This window comes from Taeniopygia guttata, chromosome 11, assembly GCF_048771995.1.
Source record: "Taeniopygia guttata chromosome 11, bTaeGut7.mat, whole genome shotgun sequence".
Lineage (NCBI taxonomy): Eukaryota > Metazoa > Chordata > Aves > Passeriformes > Estrildidae > Taeniopygia > Taeniopygia guttata.
In genome coordinates this window covers 12,005,603-12,023,344 of record NC_133036.1, presented here as the reverse complement: position 1 = coordinate 12,023,344, position 17,742 = coordinate 12,005,603, and the positions used below count along the sequence as shown (strand labels likewise).

At 49.9% G+C, this 17,742-nt stretch overlaps 1 protein-coding gene across 7 annotated transcripts in view; it reads right to left on the bottom strand.

Annotated features, from left to right (window-relative positions):
- ZFHX3 (zinc finger homeobox 3) overlaps positions 1–17,742 on the bottom strand; it is a 386,661-nt gene that overhangs the window by 187,977 nt on the left and 180,942 nt on the right. For all 7 annotated transcript variants that reach the window (XM_072934462.1, XM_072934467.1, XM_072934465.1 and 4 more), the window contains one exon: positions 1,998–2,114. The gene's annotated coding sequence lies outside the window, so the exon portion shown is untranslated. The remainder of the gene's footprint in view (positions 1–1,997; positions 2,115–17,742) is intronic.

The window sequence follows — 17,742 nt, the reverse complement described above, 5'->3', positions numbered from 1 at the left end:
TTTAAAAGTTACAATTCTGCTAAACAAAAGGCAGTTTTCCCATGGACATTAGAAGAGTAATTCTCCTCTGGAGGCTTTCTCCTTGTCTTCTTTCTTTCCTTCCATACTCACCTCACACTTGCTTTTCATCACCTGTGTATGTTCCTTCAACACAATTTAACCTGCAGTTTTAATTAACTGAGATGCTCAAACCAATCACTCCAAAGCTCTCAGAGGCATTCACCACTCATCTCTTCTGTGTCACTCCTGTACCAGGTTTTCTTTGGAGTTTGTGTCACCTTCTCACAGCCCCATAGCCCTGCTCAGTCTGATGAAGCTCTGAGGGTGGGCAGGAATCCATCCCACAGCATAATCCTACTTTGTCCTACCACTGTCATTAATGGAAACAGCACACAGATTGGTCCCAAAATGGAGTTCTTTTGCAGGCACTACACAAAATCAGTGAGGACATCATAGTGTGAGAAAGTCACAACTGGCCCTCTCCAAAATCTTTCCAACTGTCCCCATGCAACCCCCTCCACTTGCTCCTGTCCCTCCTTCTCAGACCTTTTCTGTCCTTTCTGTGCTCCATCCATTGTTTCCCCCCCTCATTCTCTTATCAAAATCAAGAACACTGACCCCAGGGAAGGTGGGATTTCAGCATTGCCATTCCTCCACAAAATCTCTGGATTCAGTTTATAACACCTGAAGAACATTACTCATCCCCTCAAAGAACACCAAGTCCTGGAACATTTCCTAACTAAATTGCAAAAGCAGATGCTTTCCTCAGGATCCTCTGAGCTATTGAGAGCACAAAGCAAATGAGAGTTTGCCTATCACACAATTTGCCCAGGTTTCTGTTACATTTATAAGTCTGATGATTCTCAAGAACTTGAAGTGTGCACTTGTGTTGTAAACAAAATACTTCAGATAAAAATGTAGGAAGAGGAAAGAAACCTTCTTTAAAGGATAAAACCCCACCAAGAACTAAATACACAGAAAAAAAATCCAACTCCAAATTTTGCATTTCTCAGTTTTCCATGAAGATAGAGAACTCTGATGAGTATTTTTTTAAATCTGCCATTAATGTTTCCTTTGCTACCAGTATCAAGGTTAGTTTGGTAATACCAAGTATTCCAGAGATTATGAATGACCATATAATGACTAAGTATATGCAATGTATTAAAAACAGGTACTTCAAAGTAACTCACTGAAGTCTGTTTACACACAAAATAATTTTTAATGAAATTACTACACTTGGACCACAGGTATTTTTCCAGTGCCAAATCTCATGGTGGAGATACTGGTAGGAAGGAAAGGAATATTTGTCCTATGTTCAGGAAGGTGTGTTTTCTGTCAGCACATCATTTACCATCTATTTGAGAAACTTATATTTATGAATTGTAACATACCATCCAAATACGATTTACTTTCACCAATTCACATGGAAAATGAACCAGATCAGGAGTCTCACCCTTTCCTCATCCTTCCTTATGGCTGTTTGATTAGGACAGACGTTCAAGGGACAGTATCCTATTAAGAACATTAAGTCAAGGGCACTAATCACTTGGCCTGTTCTTTAATGACAGAAACTAACATTTAAGGACCACATAAATAATCAAACAACAGAGCCCTGATGATTCTTCACCAGCCCAGACAGAGCTGCAGCCTGGCAAGGCTTTGTAGACATGTATGAAAAATACAATCAATGGATGGCCTTGTTCAAAAAACACATTTTCACTGAAAGTAAGAGCAGCCAACACTACTGGCCAGCGAGTGAGGTGCTCAGAAACACTTCAGGCAGGTGGCATTTAAACAAAGCCACAGCACCATGAGGAGAAGGAGGAGAGAGCAAACCCTGCAGCTCAGGGAGCACAAACCCTCAGCTCTGCCTGAGAACAGCTCTGTTACATGTAATCACATCTCTCCTAATCCAGGTGATTTACATTACACATCCCAGGAGGGCCACCAACACAAAAATCACTTCTACAAGGCTTATGAAAATTAGGTCTTCCTACCTCACTGTGGAAACGTGGAGATGTCGCAGGATCTGGTGCCGATGAGCAGAGCAGGGGAGATGGTTCCTATTCAGACCAGAGAAAGTCAGTACTTTTCAGTACTCTCCAGATCAAAGACTGCCAATAAAAGAATGGGAAGAATATAATGTATTTTGAAGGATTTAGAATAATGCAGCAAAAGAAACAGAAGTTTGGGTACAGCATGGAGTCATTGGTATTTTTTGCGTTCAGTTCCAACTCGGCCAACATTCCCAGCTGTTCCATTTCCATCTCCTCTGTCCTTGAGGGCTGACCTGTAGCACCTTTCTGACAGGTATACTTTGCCTCCTACTGCAAAGCTGCACCTCCCAGCCTTGGCTTCAAAGGGAAAAGACTATTAACTACCTGTAGGTGGCTTTGCCCACAGGAACCCCCTTGCTGATCTGTGCCACAGACTGACTCGGCCATCAGCAAAGCCAGAAGCTCTGTGGCCTCTTCTGCTCTCACCAGTGCAGCCCAGTCTGGCTCACGTAGCCAGCAGGGGAGCAGAGACATCAGTAAGGAAAACAAACAGCGAAGAGTCAGGGGAAACAGCCAGATTGATGGGAGTGTTCTGCTTCCCAAGGAAAGCCCTCCTTTTGGGTGCCCAGCTTGGCACCTGGGGGGCAGCTGACCTCGAGGTGTCACGCAACTGATGCCAGGACGTTTTTGGGCCAGGAACTTTCCCATTCCAGTGGTGGTTCTTGCTGCAGTCACACATCTGTGGCTGTCAGGAAATTATAACTAGAAATTACAGAACTCTCAGGAAATACTGTTTGCTATTGCCCAGTTTGTTGCTGCTCTGTCTGTGCTCTGCACCTGAAGCTGTGGCTGCCCCTGGATCCCTGGCAGTGCCCAAGGCCAGGCTGGACACTGGGGCTGGAGCAGCCTGGGACAGTGGGAGGTGTCCCTGCCATGGCAGGGGTGGGATGTGAACGTTCAGGCCCTTCCAACCCAAACCATCCTGGGATTCTATGAACACCGTGGGACACAAGCACGGGTGAGACACACCAGGGGAAAGGCCAAACCACCACACATTCAAAGCTTGGTTTAAACCAATGGAAAAAGGAAGTTATCTGAAATAAAAAAAGGTACTTTCAGGAAAATGGAAGTTGTTCCCAAACAATAAAAATAGAAAAGGATATAAACCCAGCACACTAAGTGCAAACCCACAATAAGGCAAGGCAAAACAGGGTCTGGAGAACAATCATCAGAGTTCGTAGAGCTAATAAAAGCTTCCCCAACACAAAAGCAGGAAGCCTGTCTGTCACCCAGAGCTGCTGATAGATGGGCAAGGAGTAAAGGGGGGAATTAAGAAAGATAAGGGCACAGCAGCAAAATTAAATTAATTCCTTGCACTGCCATTCACTGTGCAGGGGTCAGCAGGGTTCATATGCCAGAGCAACAAATCACCAGAGGCCGTCAGAGCTTCCTCAAGGAGCCCAAAGATGAAATTGCTGAACTTTCTTCCTATGCATCTGAGGACTGGAAGGTGACAAATTTTTATAAAAGGCTTTAGGAGTGACCCTGGGAATGACAGACCACCAAGTCTGATTTCCAGAATAGGCAAAAGGGTAGAAAACCATGGAACTGATTAGAATTAGCAGCAATGAATACACACACCTCGGGCAGAGCCTGGAAGACAAGAGCAGAGTTTATATGTACAGATCCGAGTCGTCTGATGAGGAACCAGCCCTGCTAATACAGGAGATTTGGGCTGATACAGTGGAATCTGATTTTCTAAAAGCTTTTCTAGAACATCCCTCACTAAAGGTTCTTAAAGAAACTAAACTGTCATGGAGTAAGAGGGATTAATCTTCCCGTGAATTCCCAATAAAAAGACAGGGAAAAAAGGGCACGAACACAACATTAGCAAGGGATGGAGCAGAAAGTCTGCACTGCTTCAGCTTAGTCATGAATAATTTGCAAGAGGATAAAGCAAAGTGACACCCAGGTGATGAGGGTAACATGCAGTTTTTCAGGAAAGTCGAGTTAAGAGAGAGGAGTTCCTGCCAAATCACCCAGAGTTCAGACTGGAGCCACAGTGCCAGTGCCCATCTGTGTCACGGGCCATATAATGGGATCCATTCCTTGGGCTTTGGCAGGTGCTGTGAGCCTGGATTCCCCCACCTCAGAGGTGGCACTGAGATGTGACAACCATCCTTTGGCTACTACCAGGCTAGTTCCTGGTGAATACCTGACTCCATCCTCTGACTGACTGATGAAAGAAGGAAAGCTTTGCCATGGCTGTGAGAAATCTCCCTGCAAACACCTCCCACCTCAGAGGATCATCCTCCAAATCCAACTGCAAACGGGATGAAATCCCTTTCATTGTTCTGGGATGGATGCAGGTGGGCAGGGGCTGCTGAAGCTGCTCTCAACCTGCCCAGGAATGTGCCTGCAAATGGCTCACTGCCCTGCTCCCGGTGTCACCCTGGGGGCACAGGCCATGTCCCCTGGGTGGGGCATGGATGGGTGGACAGAAATGGCTCTGAAGCTGTCACAAAAGGACTGATTTCTGGAATAGGCACGGTGCTGGAAGGAGCTTGTCCCTGTGCCTGGCCCTGCCAGCTCCTCTCCTGGACTCCAGAATGACATGGGAACCACTCCTGCCCAGCTGGAGCTGGCAGGGAGCTTCCCTAGCACGGCAGAGAGGTTTCCCAGCTTGGCAGAGAGCTTTCCCATCATGGCACAGAGGTTTCCCAGCATGGCACAGAGGTTTCCCAGCATGGCAGGGACCTTTCCCAGCATGGCAGAGAGGTTTCCCAGCACGGCAGAGAGGTTTCCCAGCATGGCAGAGAGGTTTCCCAGCATGGCAGGGACCTTTCCCAGCATGGCAGGGAGCTTTCCCAGCAGCAGCTGCCTCGAGTCTGCCTCAGCTGAGTTCCTGCAGGGCAAAGAAAGAGCACCCGACCAGGCCAGGCGGAATGCCGCCCGAGCCTCCCGCAGCACGGAGACAAGGGGGTCCCGAGCCCTGGGCAGCCCCTGCCCCCGGTGGGCCGCGGCTCGGGCACTCCTTTGTCCCCCCACATGCCCACACACTGAGGCCACTTGTTCCCGTCTGATCGCAATTAGCACCGTGCCAAATTCGAGAGGATGGGCATGTCACACCCTGCCAAGAATTACAGCCACTGCCAGCATGGGCAGCCCGACCCTTTCATTAGGCCTTTGTTTCACAAGTGAGGGCTCGTGGACGCTCTTTCTTTGTCCCAAATACCCGTGGAGGCACTGGAGGAGGCAAAGCCGTGGGCCTGGCCCTAAGGATGTGTGTGAGCGAGCCAGCCGAGGGCTCTGCCCCACTCCCTGCTCCCCCAAGAACCGTCAGTGAGCAGCAAGCCGCTGGCACCCGGCGCTGCATCGCTGCTGCGGAGCTGTGCAGGAGCGCAGCATGCCCGCCCGCAGGCAGCGCAGAGCCAGCGGCAGGGACACGGCCCTGCCTGCCCTGCCTGCCCTGCCTGCCCTGCCTGCCCTCCGTGCCCTCCCTGCCCTCCCTGCCCTGCCTGCCCTGCCTGCCCTCCGTGCCCGCACAGCCGGCATTGTGAACGCCCGAGAAGGGACTGGAGACCGCCCCGATGCCCTGTGCCAGCCCCACAGCCAGCAGGGAGGGCCGTGCCCAGGGCCAGGCCCAGCCACAGCTGGTGAAACGTGCTCTTTGCTGCTTCTTGTCTCCTCTTGTCATTTGAGCATCGCTCCTGACAGGATCTAGGGATACCATAATGATGGCCAAAACATCCGCAGATTCTGCCTGCTAAGCTGGTGATGTTCCTGACGTTTCTGGGTGGTGATTCCCTTCTGCCTGGTGTTGGCCAGAGCAGAATCACAAGTGCTTTGGTCTGGAAAAGCCCCTCAGCTCACTGAGTCCAGCCATTCCCCAGCACTGCCCCGGCCACCACTGCCCCATGTTCCTAAGTGCCACATCCACACATTTTTTAAATCCCTTCAGGGATGGGGACTCCGCCGCTGCCCTGGGCAGCTGTGCCAGGGCTGGACAGCCCTTTCCAGGAATTAATTTCTCCCAGTACCCAGCCTTACACACACTCAGTAGTTTGGCTTTTGTAGGACACTCTGCTTTCCTGAAACCAGCCTGTCTGCAGCACCCAAGGCTGTTATAACCTGTACATACAGGCTGTTGTAAAACCTCAGTAATTCCAGCTGATTTCAAGGAGGATGTCATGAATTACTGAATTTGTCAGGTTAGCAGCATGAGAGCAAACTGTTCAGACAGAACAATGCTTCACAAAATGCAATTTAACTTATTTTCTTAATTGTGGGCTGATTCTGATTTATGCTAATTCATAACAGATTATGAACTCTATTATGTAATTGGAAAAATGACCATAAAACTTTCACAATGCTGGAGAGGTTTTTGGTTATTTGGATTTTTACACTCCATTGCTTACGAGGGCTGGCACACACGTGGCTGGGCCTGTGTCCCCATGTCCCCCCAGCACAGACCCGCCATCAGTTGCAGAGCACAGCCCTGCTCCACGCAGCAAATGCAGCCATTCATTGAGCACTGGGGTTGCTCTGTGAGGGACCAGGAGAGGGACACAGATCCTCCACGGAGAGGCTGAGGCACATCAGGATGTCACCAGGTGATGTCCCAGCCCTGGAACTGTCCAAGGCCAGTCTGGACAAGACTTGGAGCACCCTGGGATAGGGGAAGGTCCCTGCCCGTGGCAGGGGGTGGGACAGGATGAGCTCTGAGGTCCCTTCCAGCCCAAACCATTCTGAGATTTTATGACAAGGAGCTGCTCTGGTTGCTGGGGCTGACTGGGGCCTCTCTGGGTCACGTCCTGCTCAGCCTCCTGCCTTGGGAAGAGGATGGATGGACCAACGGCCGCTGAGGCCGGAGGGGAACGCGACACCGCCAGTATCTGGGGGAGGAAATCCCCCAGCACAGCACTGCAGCAGGACATGGAATTGTGCATGTGAAATCCTGGCTGTAAGGTTTTTTACCCTGAGTGTGCATCTGACAGGGCCTGAGCAGGAGTGAGGGGCTGGGTGAGCAGCCACGGTCCAGAGGCGGCTGCTGGAGCTGTAATTGGTTTTCAATGATTGTATCTTTTCCTGTGGTACTGCCGCACATGGCTGGGTTTTGTACGATACTGAAAATCAATAAAAATGCATGAAAAACAGTTCTCCCACCCCCCTTAAAAGTTAAATAATCTTGTTAGGATTCTGGCACCGCTATTTTAAATCAGTCAGCCTTTGTTTTTCATCCCAAGCCTGAGACTCGCTGGGTTCCCCCCGACCCTGCTGAGCAGCCAGCGCTGTGTTCCAGCCCGAGCTGCCAGGCAGGAGAGCCCCTGCCCTCGGACACACAGGACACCAGCTGGGGTCACCTCTGGCACCACACACACTCTGGCTTGTATGGAGGGGTAGGAGCCAGGAGGGAGATTGATTCTCCCCCCAGTTATGGGGAAGTCTGTGGCAGGAGGAGCCAGTCTCCTCATGCTGCTCTGATGTCCCTCTGCATGGCTCCTCAGGACAAATGTGCTCTGAAACTCACACCATGTCACCAAAATCACTGGTTTTTGTTTCCTGATGTATACAATAAACCATGAAAGCATAGAACATTTTGGGTGGGAAGGGACCTTAAAAACCCATCTCATTCCACCCCCGTCCCCCTACCACCCTTGGGCAGGGACACCTTCCACTACCCCAGGCTGCTCCAAGCCTCATCCAACCTGGCCTTGGACACTACCAGGGATCCAGGGGCAGCCACAGCTGCTCTGGGCACCTGTGCCAGGGCCTCACCTCCCTCACAGGGAAGGATTCCTTCTTAATATCCCACCTATCCCTGCCCTCTGATAGTGGGAAGCCAATTTCCCTTGTCCTGGCACTCCAGGCCCTTGTCCAAAGCCCTTTCCAGATCTCTTAAGCTCCTTCGGGCACTGTAAGGGGTTCTAATGTATCCCCAGAGCATTCTTTTCTCCAGCTGAACCTAAAGAGAATAAAAGTAGAAATAAACCCCACAACAACCTATTTACTCTCCACTCCAGATCGGGATTGGGATAGAGATGCTACAGGAGGTAACGAGCGTGATGAGATGAGGGGAGCTCTGACAGGGCTGCTCACAGCTCCAGACCAGGAGCCCCACCGGCTGCTGCCAAACCCGGCAGTGCTGGCGGTGCCAAGGGAATGGCACAGCTGGACAAGGGGCGGGACACTCACGGACCCCCAACACCCCAGCACGGCTCATAGTGACCTGGGGAGCCCTGGTACAGCCTCCTCCCTTTTGGATATAGGGATATGAACCCACTGCTTTGACTGACCATCAGACCTGGACCCTGAAAAGAGTGCTTCATCTTAAATGGAAACATTTATATTCCTGAAGAAAGACCAAAAATATTTTGAATTTTATAAGAATATTTCGTTTGACACAGGCAAAACTTTTCATTTGGAGTGTGGGGTTTTTTTAAAAGTTCTGTTTCAAAAGAAAACCTTGCTAACAAAATGTAGTGATTTTAATTTTTTCTGATTTTTCTAAAATATCTTCACTTTTATTCAATCTCTTCAATTTAACATAGCTTTGCAAACTTTTAAAAATGTTTTTTCTGAAAATAAATTATTTCCCTCTATGTCTGGGTCCCTGCAGGAGAGAAGCCTTTGCTCTGCAGTGAACACACACACATATCTCCAAGTTCAGTATTTTGTCACATTAGCTTGGCCCCACAGTCTGGAATTCCTCAGGAATTAAAGCCTTACATAAACACAGCATTTAACTCCATTACAATATAATAATGATTTTTAAACAATGTTGTAATAGGTTCTATAATTTTTTTAAAGTGCATATTATTGTACTGTCACGGTTTCATTCGCCCCGTAACAGCCCAGTCAAAGCAACAGATACAAAGGTAAACACAACTGGGAAGGTACTGAGCACTACGTGGCCCCTTTCCCAGGTTTGGAACTTGCTTTTCCCAGCTGCCAGCTGCTCCACAGACAGCCCATACTAAATGTGGGACAATTTGTGTATTCTTAAACGAAAATATTTTTCAGTTAAAGCAAGCATAAATTATTTATTCATTTGTATTTGCATTTAAATACTTGAAAAATATCCAAATTAACTGCTTTGAAAATTGTTCCAAAATTTCCCCCTAGGCTGTGACTTGTGGCCAAGTCTAATCTCAAAGCAAATTGAAAGAAGGGCTCACACTGAACACATCCAGCAGTTCTGATGTGCTTTGCCCAGAGAACCAATGCAGCCATTTGCAAACTCAGCCCAGCGCTGGGTTTGGGGCCCACCCCTGGGGCCCAGACAGGGGCTTTCCACCATCCTACCCAAGCCTAGAGCTGATGACCCAAGATTTTGTTGGCAAGGTTTTATTCATCCAACTTGGTGGCTTCCTTGAAGCTCCTGTTGGCAGCCATAGCCAGCTCAGCCTTTCATTAAAAATCCTTCCCCAGTGTTTGTGTTGTGGTGCAAAGCACCGAGTTTCAGAAACCAGAATTCCATGGGAAATAGGAACTACATCAGTTTTAATACTCAATACATGCTTATGTCAAACCTGCACTTTAGGGAGCTCAACTCCTAGCCACGACAAGGGTTTTATTTTTATTCCCCATCCCCTCTAACCCTAACCCTAACCATATACCTACCCCCAGCTCTGCACCCAACTGTGGCACCTCACCGCCCAGGCTCACATCCCAGCCTGGCCACCGGGCTCCAAAGCCAAACACCATCTGGGAGTGGTCCCCATGGCAAGCTTAGCTGCAGGCTTGTCCTTCCTTTGTCACAAATCTGCTTTCTGCAAAGAGCAGAATTACAGCACATTAATTCCTTACACCGTCCCTCACAAGGAGAACTGCTGAGAGGGAAGAGAGGAAGCCCAGGCACTGCTCTAAGCTCTCAGCCAGCTGCAAAATGTCATGAACCAAGAGAGGTGATTTCCCGACAACATGTGTCCTGATTCCAGTCCCCCCAGATGAGGGGGAGCTCCTGTGCTCATGACTATTCTCCTTTCAGGAACAGAATGAAGAAAACACATACAAAAGAGAATTCTTATGTGTGCAGAAGAGAACAATAGTCAAGAGTTTGTCAAATCTTTGGTGGAACAGACACGTAATTAAAGAAGTATCGGAGAGCTTTGTTTTACTTAATATTTAAAATTAAGAACAAAATTCATTCTAAATCAAGAGAGCAGGATGGACATGGGTTTGGAGTTCCTAACCTAGAAACCAGCTCAGCACCTCACCTGAGTGCATCAGCTCTCTGAGTGTCTCTCAGAGTCTGCAGACTTCCAAGATGGGGAGTATCTCAGGATTTCACCAGTTTGCCCTCTAGGTTTGGGTCGTGGAAGGATCTGAAAACCCCCACTCATCCTTGCTGGATCCCCAGGCAGGGAAGTGACCCAGCAAGCCCTGAGTGTGGGGCTGTGCAGGCTCAGGAGACAGGGCTGTGTCTCTGGGGCTGTGTCTCTGGGCTGTGGCTATGGGACTGCCCAGATACTCATGTGTCAATTTATATAAAACAAAACCATTTACTAAGAAAAGGAGAAATATTAAAACACCTATATAAACAGCAAAAGAGGCATTCCAGCTCCCTGTAAATAAGTTTTAAAACTTGAAGGCAGAAAAAAATTATTAAATTCTAATCCCGAACAAATAGATTGGCTGGTAATCTCTCTGCTACATCCTGCTTGCTTCCTGCCAGCCTTCTGAGGTACTGGACAATCCCAAAGGACGTTTGCCCGGGGCAGCCACACCAAGGCCAGGCTGGATGGGCTGGGAGCACCTGGGCTAGTGGAAGGTGTCCCTGCCATGCCAGGGGGTGGAACGAGAAGAGCCCTTCCCACCCAAACCAGTCTGGGGTTCTGTGATTCCAGGATGAGGAGACTACCAAAGCTCCCACGGCTACTCTGGCCCTTCTCACTGCAGGTTCTCTGGGTCAGAGCCCTCCTAGACCCACAAGGTCAGCTCCAATTTCTTCTCCTGGCTGAGGGGCAGCCTGCACTCAAACACAGAAAATGAAAAGCTTTTGCCAGGAATGGCTCCATGTAGGGAGAGCGGTTGGGGTGCCAGAGGGGAGCAGCAGCCCTGCCCTGCAGTGCACACATCAGTGTAAGTTCCCACCTTTACTCCTTCCTAGAGCAGCACCAAGCAGCCCCTGGGTTCCTGCCACTTTGCCCTCCTCAGGTCATTTTGTGCTCTCTTTTTAACACTCTCTGTCTCTGTCCGTGCCTGCAGCTCCTGCGCAGCAGCGAGGGCCCAGCAGCAGCAGCAGCAGTGCAGCAGCAGCAGCAGCAGCAGCAGCAGCAGCAGCGAGGGCCCAGCAGCAGCAGCAGCAGCAGCAGCGAGGGCCCAGCAGCAGCAGCAGCAGCAGCAGCAGCAGCAGCAGCAGCAGCAGCAGCAGCGGCAGCAGCAGTAGCGAGGGCCCAGCAGCAGCAGCAGCAGCAGTGGCAGCAGCAGCAGCAGCGGTGTCCCGGCACAAACACTCAGAGCCAAGGCAATGCTCCGGTGCCTCGCCGGCTGTGGCAGTGCGGATGTGTCTCCTGTAAATAACCCTGGGCTTTCACATGGATTATTTAGGCTTTCTGATGAAACTGCAGAAATGCCACTGCGGCGGCCGCGCGCCCAATCAGGCAGCGGCTCCCTGACCCCGGCCTCTCCACGGCACTGCTGCTACGAGCTTCAAGGGGAAAAACCCTCCTTGTCTCTCGTTAGCCCTTTTTTTATGATCTAGGATTCTGTTAATAATGACTCCGTGTTACATAAAACAGATACATTAATGTCACCAAGTCCCAAAAGTACTGAATCAAGCTGACTCCTTCAGAAAGGAAGAAAGTAATAGATATGAGCCTTAATAAGAGCACGGATCCGAAGGATGGGAAGGGCTCCACCAAATCGCTTTCTCCTTCCTATTTGAAATGGGGGATTTAAAGGGCCATGCAGCTGGAGAAGATCACAGTCGTGGCGAGATAACTGAGAACATGCCATCAAAGGGAGCAAATCAAACGTGATTTTAGGTGGTGTTGCAAAGGCACGCTCAGCCTGCTCCACCTGCCCGCTCCGCTCCCAGTTGCTAATGGGGAAAGGAGATGGAGAGGCTCAGCAGCCCCACAACCTGGCACTCACCTTTCATCTCCGGAATGAAAGGGCTGGCTTAGACCAGCAGCTTTGGAGAAATAAGTTGCCTGGACTCAGTTTAGAGAAAAAAGTGGCCAAGTCTTTGACCTATGCACACAGCTGAGACTATTTCTACTCCTCTACAGCCAGAGCAGATGTTACAACTAAAAGCAACACCCAGTGAACCATTAGTGCTTGACAAATATTAAAATAGAACAAAACCTCTAATCAGAGGGATGAAAATACTTAAATGGCAAAACTAGTCATGTCTGAAAGCTTCAGAAAAGAAAACACAGGACAGTCTGACCAAGTCGTCTACAATGGAACGTGACGCGGAAGAGAGGCATGATCAGAATCAAACATTGGTGGTCTCACACAGATACAGGGTGCACACCTGGGTGGCAAAGTCCCTGTGAATTGTGCCCAGGGAACATGAAAATTAATTAATAAATATGTAAGCAGATGCAAGAAGTTTAAGGAAAAAAATATTATATGAAAAGTAAAGTTATGTTGCTGAATCTTGTTTAGCTGAGCATCCAGCAGCCAGAGACAGGGAAGGTGTTTGGATTCCCACCTTGGTGAATTTGTGAAAAGGTAAAATCCTAAGGCCAAGATGAGGCTATAAACAGTCAGAGTGTATTTTGTAGAGTGGCACCAAAACATAAGGCTGGATTTGGCAAAATGAAAACACAAGGAGGAAACATGAGGCCTGATGGGGCTCCGGGTGGTGCTCCAGAAAGATGGAATCAAGGCAGGAAAGAGCCACCAGCCAACAGAGAATGCAATATCCAGAACAACTCAGGATTTACCTCATGCAGATACGTAAGGAACAGTGGAAAATCTAAATTAATGGCAGAGGTCTGAGTGACAGACTTCTGCTTCCTCCTCTCTCGTGGCCTGCTGAGGCTGGGGCCCGCAGCAGCAGCAGGATGCCCATGGGCAGCGGCTGTGCCCAGAGCAGTGATCACTGAGCAAAGCCAGCAACACACACGCCAGGGGAGTGGGCACTACGAGACAGGGGAAAGCAGGAAGCAGAAGGTGATTCCTCAGGAAACCTCCGGGCTCCAGCAGCACATCTCCTGCTCCCAGTTTGCACCAGGACCACCTTTCCCAGCACGGCCTGGCAGCAGCTCTATACCGGCACTCAAGTGCCATTCAGACTCATCTGTACAAACACATCCAAATTCAACTCCCCTGACAGAGATCCTCCTGGGGATTAGGTCTATTAAAATTTGTATTTTGCAATTACTTCAGTTTGCTTTGCTTCTTTTCAAGGTTTTATGCTAAATTACATGGATGGAGGGTCAAGCTCTGTTTAAAAGATCTGTTTTTTCTGGGTTGTGCCATTGTTGGAACAAATTTTAAATCATGTGATACAATCACCTTTTTGATTGATAGGGTCACTTTTAACCAGCCTATCTGCATTTAATAGAGCAAAATCTGGCTCAATCTACTAATTTTTAATTTAACATAAATAAAGAATATGACAGATCAGCCACTTTTCCTAATGCCCTACTTACTATAAAATGCTCAAACTGGGAGGAGGTTTGTGTTTATGCAGCTCACCATGACACAGCAGGCACCACCACTTTTGGGGAGAAAAAGCTACATCTCTGAGTGTTCATTCCAAATTCACAGAGCAGCTGTACCAGTTCTGATCTCAAAGTGGTATGAGAATTCATTTGTGAACAACCAAAAGTATAATGTAAGTGCTAGGTGTGATTATTTCAAGCACTAACTATCTCATGATGATAGCAGATAGGAGTTAGACTGCAACGAGACCAAAACTGTGGTTATTTAATTATTGCATAGACAATACCAGCCCTCAAAGCATGCCAGGCATTTTCCAGATCAGAGGAAAGTGTGATCCCTGCTCTGAGAGTGCCTAATCTAAAAAGTCAAAGATGAAAAGAGGGAAAGGAACTCTGGATACAAAGGAATCTATGTAGTGACAGGTCCTAGCTTGTTATTTTAATTAAAAATATGCTAAATCCTTCTTTTTGCCTCTTTCAGCCCTCTCATCCTGGCTCTAAGCTTCAATTCCTGTGTCCACATAACCTCCCTAATCATCCACTGCTCTCCACATAAAGGAGCTCTTTGGAGCTGTGTGTCTGGGAACAGGGTACGTGGCAGAGGGTGACACTGAGCACGGTGACAGATCCCAAAGACTGCAAATCCAACAGATCCGGCCCAAATGTGCTTCCAGAGAGCCATGCACGTCCTGCCAACAGGGGCCTGGAATTCAGAGGCTTCTTGTGATTTACAGGGAGTAAAATGAAGAAAAGTCCCCAACAGTTGCTCCCTTGCACCTGCATCTGGGCACAGCTTGCAAAGGGCATCCACTGCCCTAAACCTGCCCCAGAGGACTATCAAATCCCCTGAGCCCAAGACATAAAAACCTACTTATCAATGATTACAGCGTGAGCCAGCGGTGCCACGCTAGTTTAAATCGTGTCCAAGAGTTTTACCAGGGCTCAGAGGTCCCACTGCCAGCATCCTGTTGGCACATCTCCAACTCGATGCAAACGTCCCCTGGTGCTGCTGCCTGTGCCCCACTCCCTGGCCCCTGGAGCCCACTGGATATTCCTTCAGATGTCTAACAAGCATTGAACACAACTGAGGTTTAGAAAGAGGCAGAAATCAATACAGCAGCTTCCAGCAGGCACGCTGAGGGATTAGCTGTCCCACGGAACAGCACCGGCGGCTCAGTGGCAGAGTCATGACTCCGAATAGAGCGCGAGGTTTATGAGGCTGGGAGCAGCCTCTGGCCCTGATAACCTCCAGCTGGCTGGAGGACAGGTCGGCTGTGGAAAGGAGCGCCCTGCACATCCCTGCTCCAGCACCAGCAGAAGCAGCTGCCCTCGGCAGCGGGCAGTGGCCCCAGAGGTCACTCTGAGCACTGCCCGGCCATCGGTGCTTCCCACACCTCCACTGCAGCCGAGTGACGAATTTCGGCTCTGGAGCTTGAAAGGGAACAACCCAGAAAGGCGGTGGACTTCCCCCTCCTGGAAGTATGCAAGGCCAGGCTGGGCAGGGCTTGGAGCAGCCTGGGATAGGGGAAGGGTCGGGGGTGGAACGGAATGAGTTTTAAGGTCCCTTCCAACCCAAACCATTGCATGATTCCAAGATTCCAACCTAACAGCAGCAAATGGCAGGCAAGGCAGTGGCACAGGTGAAGGCAATGAGATAGATCCTGGGAAACTGCTGGAAAAAACATGGAAAACTGCTTGGTTTGTTACCATCACCAAAGGAGGCCTCACAAAGCTCTAATAATAAGATACAGGATCCTGTGTCACTGCTAACAAGTTCATCTATCTTCAGAAATCTGAATATTTGGGAGTTCTGCAAGAAGCAATGGCAGGGTTAGGAAAACCACCCAGAGAACAGCTGCTATTAGCTTAGCTAACATCATCTGATTTTATGTGGGTTTATGAACTCAATACTTGCTGCTCCCAACTGCTCTCACGTTTACTATGGTCACTGTGTTGGAACTCTGAAAACTGAAAGATGAGAGTTTTCTTTAACTGTCAAAAATTGTGAGAAAACGGGGACTCCAGAGGAGAGGAAGGAGGAACCAATGTCCAGAAGGACTGCAAGAATTAATGAGGTTTTGGTACTATATTTGTATAGTTTGAGAGGTCTTTAAGGACCTCTGAGATCCAACACTTCTGGTTTACCACCCTGCAGGCTTCTGAGAACCCAAGTGTAAATGCGCGACCAGGAACCTCCTCACTGGGAGAGTCAGGAGTCCTCATTTGCCCCAGGATCCGTGGTGGAGGCCGTGCTGCCCACCGGGCCCTTCTGAGGCTGCCCAGCGGGGCAGTGAGGTGCGGCCCTGGGTCCCCGCAGGGGCTCGGGCTCGGGCAGTGTGCCCGCATGGGGACGGGCAGGGTCCCCGCACAGGGACGGGCAGTGTCCCCGCAGTGTCCCCGCACGGGCTCGGGCAGTGTCCCCGCAAGGTCCCCGCACGGGCTCGGGCAGTGTCCCCGCACGGGGACGGGCAGTGTCCCCGCAGTGTCCCCGCACGGGCTCGGGCAGGGTCCCCGCAGTGTCCCCGCACGGCCCCGGCAGCGCTGCCCCGCCCGGAGCCGCCCCGCTTTCCCCGCCGCGCTCTGACCCCGCCGCGCACAGCGCCGTAAATCTGCTGCACCTGATGGGAGATGGGCTTTTTAGGATCTCTCCGGGTGCTTTGAGGTAGCACTTCCATGAACTCCGTGCCACTATAAATAACGCTACCTGCAATATGTCTTAGGGAACGTGGCAGCAGCCGCTGTTCTGCCATGAATTTTTATTCTTTTGCCGTCTGGAAGATAGATTCCAGATACAGCATTTCCCCGCACTTAGTGTCAAATCTCTTTACCCCTTTGCCCCGACAGAATGACAGGGACCACAAATAAAATAAAAGAATAAAAAGAAGCATAGGAAAAATGGCCTGAGAGCAGAGGGAAAGCACTAAACTCCCCTCCCTCTGCAGCTGAGCAGCTTCAGATCTGACAGCAGTGACTAAGGCAGGGGCAGTTGGAATGGGAAAAGGCAATTTTTGTACGCCGCCAATGAAATTTCTGCAGAATGATTCCGCAGAAAGGAGCACAGAGATGAAATTTCTCTGAAGAATATAATGTATGCAACAGTGGACAACAGTAGAGAATATGGGAAAATGGGTTTGTGTGCCGGCCCAAACAGGTGTGCCAAGGATGGGGAAATGAAGTACTGACCCAATAAAGGGATTTTTAAAGATAAAACCTTTTTCATTATAAGAAAAGGGTCACATGCAATGACTAACAAAATGGTCTAAATATTTGCAAACCTTGATCTGTAGATCTGATACCAAGGCCGGAGTGCAAAGCACGAATGATTTAACAATTACCAACAGGAATAGTGGGGGGAAATGCAAGAAGCTGGCAGGAGAATGCTGCCAGGTCCATTGGGATTGCTGAGAGCCCCGGAGCAGGGCAGCCCTTGGTGCAGAGCAGGGCTGGAGGGGGCAGAGCCCCGTGAAGCAGCTGGACACGCTCTCCGGCCAGGCTGCTGTGACAGCGGAGCTGTGCTGCCCCACAGGGAGACCTCAGTGGGGCCAGGAGGAGCCCTGCAGTCCCAGAGAGGCCAGGAGGAGCCCTGCAGTCCCAGAGAGGCCAGGAGGAGCCCTGCAGTCCCAGAGAGGCCAAAGGCCAGTCCTGCACCAGGGCAGCTGCAAGGCCAGGCACCAGCACCCGCAGGGGCTCCTGCAGAGGTGCACACAGGGCTGACCCCGAGGCAGAAGCACCCTGGGACAGGCTGAGGGACAGGGCCAGCAGCTGGAGGGAGCTGATCCCACCTGTCTCCCCTGTCAGCACTGCTGAGGCTGTGCTGGAGCCCAGCTCTGGGCTCCCCAGTGCAGGACAGATGTTCAGGCTGGACAGGAAAACATCCAGAGGTGCCTTCCAGCCTCGGGAGTCTCAGACCAAGCCCAGGACCAAGCTTTGCTTTCTGGCTGCCACACGTCAGCAACTGAGCAAACCACCCACAGGACACACTTAAAAAAATCCCAAACGCAGGCAGGTAGAATATTATTAGTTGTACAATTCCTTTGGGACTATGAGAAATATCTGCTCCAACAACAGGATAACAGCTGGAAAAACTCTAGAAAAAGTAAACACCTCCAACTAGCCAGGAGTTA